The sequence below is a fragment of the Protopterus annectens genome, chromosome 2.part0, assembly GCF_019279795.1.
Source record: "Protopterus annectens isolate FY-2018-M chromosome 2.part0, PAN1.0, whole genome shotgun sequence".
Taxonomy (NCBI): domain Eukaryota; kingdom Metazoa; phylum Chordata; order Ceratodontiformes; family Protopteridae; genus Protopterus; species Protopterus annectens.
In genome coordinates, this window is record NC_056728.1 from 110,831,404 (window position 1) to 110,839,921 (window position 8,518).

Below are 8,518 nucleotides of genomic sequence, written 5' to 3' on the forward strand. Positions count from 1 at the left end.
GTCTTGTTATATATAGGTATTTAAACTGTAACTGTATTTTTGTATTATTTTTAAAGTCTGTAAAATCATTGCTCTTAAAATGTTTTGTAATACTTTGGAGCTTTTCTCCGCAAGCCTCCCCTGAAAATGGGCTCCTACCCAGTCATACTTTCCAGGTAATCAAATCCCCCCAAAAAAATAAATAAATACAACAAATATATAAATACATTTTAAACTTGGTGCCTTTCTTGAAGATGTTTAAGCAACATTGAATGACATCATTAGTGTACACATCACCTTCTTGGATTAAGCTAGGTCTTGTAGCACATTTCCATATAAAGATTTTGCTGAAAGGCTTAGTATGACAAAGGTAAACAAGCATGCCACCTGATCATTCAAACTGTGGTTAAATAACAAAATCCAGCAAGTCTATGAGACAAGCCTTCTACTGAACAATGTGAGAGCAATTATTGCAAACATTAGAAGTCATTTCCTCACTCAGCATAAATGGTCCTAAAAGAAAGGACACACACAGTTCTGAATGATTTATGGACAAATCCAGAAATAATCAGGGACAGTCAGGGACACTTTTAAAGTATTAGTACTATTAAACTGAGGCGTTGTCAGAACAAGATGATGTGAATTGATATTCATGTTCTGAACTAAAAGAAGTCTATAACTCAGATTATTGTTATTATTTATTAAGCATAATTCACAACCATTTTTCCCAAAAAAAAACAGTTTTAGGAGGTACGTAGATGGACAGAGCTAAAATTTGAGTCAGAATAAAGGTCAGTTGATAGGTATGGGGACATATTACACAATAAATGTTCAGGTTTTGGAACCAACTTCCTGATATAGCTCAACAAAGCAATTACCTAACCATTTTCATAAACTTCACTATAGATAGCTATTAATAAATTCATAAATGGGTATTAACTTGTAATAATTCAATAAACTTCTATTATCAAATTCTTTCCTTAAGTTTACATTGGGCATACATTTTTAGATTGTATTTTTGTCTCATTTTTGTCTCTCTCCCTCTTTCTCTCTCTCTCTCTATACATATGTTTATATTTAGGTTCATAGGTAGGTACTAGGCTATCTATTTTGGTACCAATAGGATATATTATGGTCTTAAAAGTATAATGTGGGCAGGTGTGATTCCTTAGAAGCATACCTCTCAACTGTCCAGATTTTTGTCTCATATTTTTGGTCTTTTCTTCATAAAAATCGTAGTTTTCTACCAAATCACTGAGGACTGAAATTAGATAACAGGTGCATAGGTAAGTAATAAGCTAGCTGCCCTTGTGGGCAATTTTACGCCTAGCCATTTTTACTTTTTAAGCTCAAAATTACCTATCCCATTTGATTATAGATTGGCTTTACCCCTAATGAGAATAACTGGGATCATACCGTAGGTAATTTGAAGGGACCCATGCATGAGATATCATTTAGCAGCTGCCTCTGTCCATTAGTACAGAGGGCAGTCCGGGGGTAAATTTTCAGTTTCCCATCCATATATCTAAGTTGCGCTTGAATATGGACGGGGATCTTTGTTTTATGTGGGTGGGAAGTTCGTTTCACAATAACGGTATCCTCTGCTGATGACTGTTAATTTAAGATTGCATATCCTTCAGAAAATGAATGCTAACACAAACCCTTGTCTAGCAACTTTCTAACTTTATAAAAGCAACATTTAAAAAATGTCCCTATTTGTGGTCTTTCTCTCCCCCTCCCCAACACACAATTATTTTAGGATTTGTCCAGATTTGTTGTGCTGAGAGGTATGCTTAAAAGAGAGTACATACATAAAAGAAAGTGCATGCAAGTACTTTTGTCTTGCATCAGTGGAGTCCTTTCAGGTTTCCCAAACTCTATGGTCTGGGTCATAATTTACCTACAGTGTTAACTAACTCAAGAATCAGAGTCTTAGTTACTACCTGCGTCCCACGAGCAGGATGCTTCTCCGGCGCGCACCAAGAATGCCAGCGGCTCGCGGAGTGATGTTGCCTGCGCGCGGCTGCTGAAGCCCTCCGCAGAGCAGGAGAAAGGAGCTCCACCATGGCCACGCCTCTGCAGAGTGACTCCCCGCCCGCTGGAGGCTGTACGGCGTTGACATCTTTTCCGTATTTTCTCAGTTGCATGGAGCAGGTTGTCACGCGCGATCCCGATGCTCAAGTCATTTTCCCCTTGTGGCCCGGGCTCCCTCTGCGGGGATGTTATAAGGACTGGGATGCAACGCTTATCGTTTTTTACTGGCTTACTGAAATACAGAAGAAAAATCTGATGACTATTCTGGCAGCTGGAGGTGAGCCGCACTAACCCTTTTTTCCCCCTTGTCTGTAAGGATGCTGCAGGATAAGGAATTAAATCCCTGTCTTCTAAATGGCTAGGAGTGGCTAGCTCATATGTCCGACTCAGAGGACAGTGACAACAGGTTACTGGTATTATCAATTGTATGAATCGTCTTTTCACTAGTGTCCAGATCAGTGTAACATTGCTCAGCGAGTGCAGAAATGCAAAAGTTGTAAGAAGGGCTTTGTAATCTGTAGCAACAGGAGTATATTTGAGGGGTGGGGTGGGGGGTCCACTACCTACTTTTTCTCCCCAAGAGCAATTGATGTTGCTAGGGTGATCTACTGCAGCAGAGACCCTCATGTCTTTAGAAACCCTTGGTTGAGAGATATTGTAGAGGCTGAACTGTAATTTTATATACAGCTCTTACTATCTGAGGAGCTTTAATATCACCATTGATTATTACTTATAATACCGCCACTCTTTTTTCTTATTTTACTCATTTTAACGGTAAATACTGGGGATAACAATTGTGGGTTTAAACGCTTTCTGGAAGTAGCGTTTTTTTTTTTTTTTTACTATAGCCTTATTCCATCGCTCGCCATTTAATGAAGCTGGAGAGATATTAGTGCCTTGTGAATTCCTATTGTATCGGGCTGTAATTGATAACTGGCATTTGCTTAAAAGCTTGCAAGTTTACTTCCATTGGTACAGTACCCTCTTTCAGCTTTCTTTGTTTTTATTTTTTTTTAGAACAGCTGTCTGGATTTCATTTGATTAGATGTTCTTTTTTGGTGTCATTAACAAACAATTATAGAATTAAAATTTAGCTCACATTTTTCTGATAAAAATCACTGGTTTATGGAATACAAAATCAAACTTTCATATTTACTAAAACCTATGAGTGATCTATTCCACCATTGCATTGCTAACTAGAAATGTAAGGTGTCAACAAACTCAGCAGCTTCACAAAATAGCATTTTTTTCTTTTCAAAAGCAGGATTTTTGGTGCAAAAAAGGGTTTCCTGTGATGGTAGCAAAGTTAGCAGTACAGTTATGCAATTTTATTGTGTGTGTGTGTGTGTGTGTGTGTTTTTACCAGGTTTCAGTGTCCATTAAGTATAGTCAGTATTGTTATGCACTATGCAGAATCTGCTGTAAAATGTCCATATAACAGATAGAAACCCAAATATTTTGTGCCCTTCCACAGGCATCAAACCATTAGTCGTGGACCTCATAAAATATGTCCTTGTAATATTACACTCAGGTGTTAAAGTGAGCACTACAGTGCCAGAATCTTGCAGCTTTTTTCACCTCTGCCTTTGAATTTTAGAACACGTATGGGATATACTCTGTTCAATAGCAAGCTTAGGAATGCAAACTCTAAATAAACAGCAGCTGTTGTTGAATACTGTCTAGCATTGCATAACGTGCATTCTCCTTTGGTTGTTGAAGTGATCAAATGCAAGTGTCTAACTACTGACGTCATCTACTTTTTTACATAGTAATACATTTTAATGGCCCCATGTAAGGCACTTAACAAAAAAGAACAAACTAAACTAACTTCATTGGTGCCTAAACTACCATTCCTTAATTCACTAGGGAAAATGCAGTTTCAGTATCTATTTATAACTTAGAGCTATAATAATGCTTAGATAATGCTGATATAAGAATAAAAAAAAGTTACAGTTTTCTTTGCAGAATTTTGGACAGAACAATGTAATGTACATGCTTTGTAAGGTACATGCTTGCTTTCTTAAGAGTATCCTAAAAGACAATGTGATTCCTTTTCTTAACCAGATGAGTGGCACATACATTTTATTGAGTTTTAGGAATCTCAGATTACTTTATTTTCTGTAATTTATTCGTCAGCTAGCTGGTTAGCTTTTTGATTAATGAAAGAGTTCTAAGTTTATATTTTATATATTTATTTACATTTTTTTTGTGAGCAGATGTGCAATTACTTTTGGAGGCCTCTCTTATGTACAAGCATTTCCAGTTTTATACTTTGTGTTTTACACAGTTCAGGAAAAATTAAAAGTCATCCTTTAAAGTCATGCTTGGTATTCCACATGTTATATCAGAGTTCTTTATTATTTTTTTGGTTCAAAAACTTTTAAAGAATGGACAATACACTCTGTTATCAATGCATTTTTCAAATAATGTATATGGTTTATTGAATATGCCCACTTTAATCGGGGTAACACGAGATAACAGACTAGATAACAGACAGAACATGAAACAGCTGCTGCAACTGTTGTCTCAACCTGAAAAAGGTACCATTTATCAGAAAACTTACACTTGAGAGCTGCTCCTATTTAGCCCTTCAGGCTACTTATTGACATTTTGTTTATAAAAGTGTGTGCATCATATCAGACCAGATTCACTTTACTTGTTATAGATTTTCCACTTTTACTCTTTCAAAGAGTGGAGTATTGTTGCAGTGAGAATGAAATAGCAGGCTGCACTGTATTCCCCCTTCTAGCTTGCATTTCATATTGTAAGGAATAATGCCTGGACAGCCAATAGTTATTTGTACAAACCTCTTTACTGTGTTATCTGGTATTCAGTGTGTTCTTGAGAATGAAGCTTGAATGAGAATGGTACTATAAGATGTCATTAAGAAGAGACAAAGTAAATGACCTTTTACTGGTAGCTCTGGTATTGTTCCTTACTGTGCAGTACATATCTTTCCATGTTATATTTGCAGTACAGAATATGTAAAACAAATTATGCCCCATACTGAGCTTGTTCCTAATTTGCTGTGGATCTGTGTTTACCAGTATTCTGATGTTTGTGTGCTGGAAACATGCACATGAATCACACACACATGAATGTGGTTTCAGTATCTATTTATAACTGAGAGCTAAATAATGCAGAGATACACATGTGCACACACACACACACACACACACACACACACACACACACACACACACACACACACAAAATCACATCATTTATACATGTAGAGGGATAAATTTATTTTTTATCACACTTGCAAATGATAGAATAAAATTATAATGTGCACATTCTGTTGATAATAACATGCAGTCAAGCACTATGGTAATGTCATCACTTCTAGTATTTTCATGATTGCTCTTCCACCAAGACAAGGAATAGTCTTATGTTATTTTGCATCAGTTAGAGAACACTACAAAATCAGTAGCAAAAGATTAGTATTCACAGAGCCTATAATGTTTTGTTTTTGTGGTGATAATGTGATACTGACAGCTGTTGTTGTCAAATTCATTTGCTGGTGAAACTTAGATAGTAAAGCTCATGCAATAGTTGGGAGTAAGAAAATATTACAGATATGTGTCATTTTTAAATGTGTAATTTGTGAAAGGTGTTGTACTCTAAATATAATAATGTACAATGCTGCAAAAGATTAAATGTGTATTTTTCTCTTAAAATCACCAATTTCCCTTTCTCTGTGTTAATGTAAACTCAGAGTTGGTGCATTTTTGATATTTGGAGGTGTAGGAGTTTTGATGGTATAGGAGTTGTAAACAACAAAAACAATTTATATGTATGAAATATGATGTAACATTTCATAATACTTTTTGTTTTATACTATTGTGTACTGTTAACATTTTGTAGATTGCTCTTGTATGCTTGGTATTTGCAGTGGCATCAGCTGGTTATTCAGCATTTCATTACTATTCTACATTAGGCTGCTTGCTTCATATCATTTTTCCATAAACCTGTCTACAAAGAATTCTGGGATTTGTAGTTTAAATGGTATATCTCTAAGGATGTTAAAGGCTAGACTGCTGCTTTCTAATGATTTGCAAAAATGCAGATGTAAATAAAAATACATATTTATGCCTTCCATGCAGACTAGGCAAAATATATTCAAATTGCCTTCAGAACTTTTAATAATAATTGCTCTGCTTTAACAGGTAAAATAAAAGCAAACATGAATATTAAATGAATATGCACATGAAGTTGTTTAAGACAAGTTTGAATATCACAATGCAATGTATTATTAGTATGAAATACATTATATATTATTTTTTTTCTGATAACAGAGTCTGTTTCATATGTATTCTTATGTACCAGAATTATAGGCTATAGGTGTAACTCTCAAGGTATGTTACAATATCATACATATGGATTGCAATGTTAAAAAAACTATTTTTTTATTAAATGTACTGTAGTCATTTGCTATTGAGCGTTAATGGCTGTACCTAAATTAGGTCTATAAAATAGTCCAAAAAAAGTAAAAACATCTGCACAGCTGGGATACAGTTGTCACACCAGTATGCAAGAAGCAAAACCAGAATAAAAACTGAGTGACAACAAACATGGCTATGTAAAATAAATAAAAAAAGCTTTTATTATACCTTAGTAAGTGCTTTTGCGTTGACCTCACTGCTTCATCAGACTTTAAAAATACACAGATTAACACTCACTATTTAAAATCCAAAGAACAAATCAGAGACTGATTCCAATTATGACATCATAACAAGCTATCCAATCAGCTGTAGAAGCTCTAACAGCAAATTAGACAACATACTATCTACCAATGTATAGTAAAATATAAAGCAAACTATAATTTCTAGTATAACTTAAATATATATATATATATATATATATATATATATATATATATATATATATATATAAATTACTTATGTACTCATCACCTAGTTCTAACAGTATATATGTGCTTTGTCATGGTATAGAAGTCCAAAGCCATTAAATATAGTTCCATGCGACTCAAAAAGGGGTCATCAGACCAATAGATTGCCAGAATTGCATAATAAAATGAATGAATGAATATTTGATGTCTTATATATTATTGCTTAATTTAGCTCTCTATGTAAAGAAAACATAAAAGTTGTAGGTTCCTATCTGTTGGATTTAGAATTGCTAGTTATTTCCAACATACAAAATTCAATGCTTAGAAGTGGCTATAACCCAAAAATGAAAAAAAAAGAAACAAAAACAGTACAGTCAGTTCCTTGAGCATAGCACAGCATTGCAATAAAATGGAAAAATTCCTAAAAGCATACCATGAAAACCTGTTAAAAACAAAGTGCTGCCACTGCAACATAAGTGAATCACCTATCTAATAAGAATAAAGAATAAATACCAAGGTACCTACATTCATAAAACTTCACAGTAAACATCTAAGCAGGTGTAATATTATAATCACAATCTTTACAGGCAAAGCCCATGTATACTCATGAAACTTAAAAGCTTAAGAATAAAAGCTGACTAAAGTTGCTAAAAAACATTAATCATCATTCAAGTATCATATGTATAAATGTCTGCTTACAAGGGTCATGTCTTATAACCTTAAGGACCACTACTCAATCAGTAAAATAAAGATGAAAGTACCTTGCCTGATAAAAACATCCAAAGAAATGTGCTAATTAAGTTAGAAACCAGCAGAACAAGGCCAGTGAAGGGGCATAGATCCTGAAAGTGCCACGCCAAATGAGTGTAAACAAGCCTGAAGTTGCTTAAGAACCATCCTCTATGTACATAGAGCCAATCAAAGAAATTTGGTGAAAGAAGGATGTTACAGTCTGTTCCCTTTAACTAGAGTCTGTAATAGTCCTGTCATTTTTTGGCTGGAGCTTAACATTTATTATTGACTTTTTTCCTTCTTAATCTTATAGAGTGTAGTTCTTTTTCATAATTAAAAGTGATTGTAATTAAACATCCAGTAAATGGTTGGGTTAATACATTTGTTCTAATTTCTCATGATAGCTCTTCTAACTGCGGCTAGAACGAACCAGAATCATCTGTATTTTACCTTTCCTTATAATACTTGCAGCTAGATCATTAACTAACATCTAGTTCTTTGTTATTTAAAGTTGCCTGTGTATAAAGAGTGCCCAGAAGTTTGAAAACCAGCTCACAATTTTAATATCAAAACATATGTTATCAATCTGCATCAACACATTCTTTACATCACCAATAACATTTTTATTGACAATTTCCCAGTTTTGTTTGGGATGTAAAATACTTGATGGAGAAGCTACAATGTAATGATTTTAAAAAACAAAAAAAAGTTGAGGAAGTACTTTTTTTCTAAAGGAACTCAGCATATTTTCTTATTTAAGTATGGCAAATGTGGATATTCAGTTTGTGTTGTAGAATTCCAATAAATGTCAGGCAATACCGTTTTCTATTTTATATTAGTTTATAAATATATGATAAGAATGTGTTAGATGTGCCTCATTTATTAAAATCCTCAATGTGCACTTTAATAAATTTGCAATTC

The 8,518-nt window shown here is 34.2% G+C and overlaps 1 protein-coding gene across 2 annotated transcripts in view; it reads left to right on the top strand.

Moving 5' to 3' along the window:
- Nucleotides 1-2,100: 2,100 nt before the first annotated feature.
- Nucleotides 2,101-8,518, top strand: part of LOC122792986 (diacylglycerol kinase beta-like) — a 4,078,579-nt gene continuing 4,072,161 nt past the window's right edge. Inside the window, exon 1 of one of the 2 annotated variants that reach the window (XM_044060599.1) lies at nt 2,101-2,290. The gene's annotated coding sequence lies outside the window, so the exon portion shown is untranslated. The remainder of the gene's footprint in view (nt 2,291-8,518) is intronic. The other variant, XM_044060600.1, reaches the window with a different exon arrangement.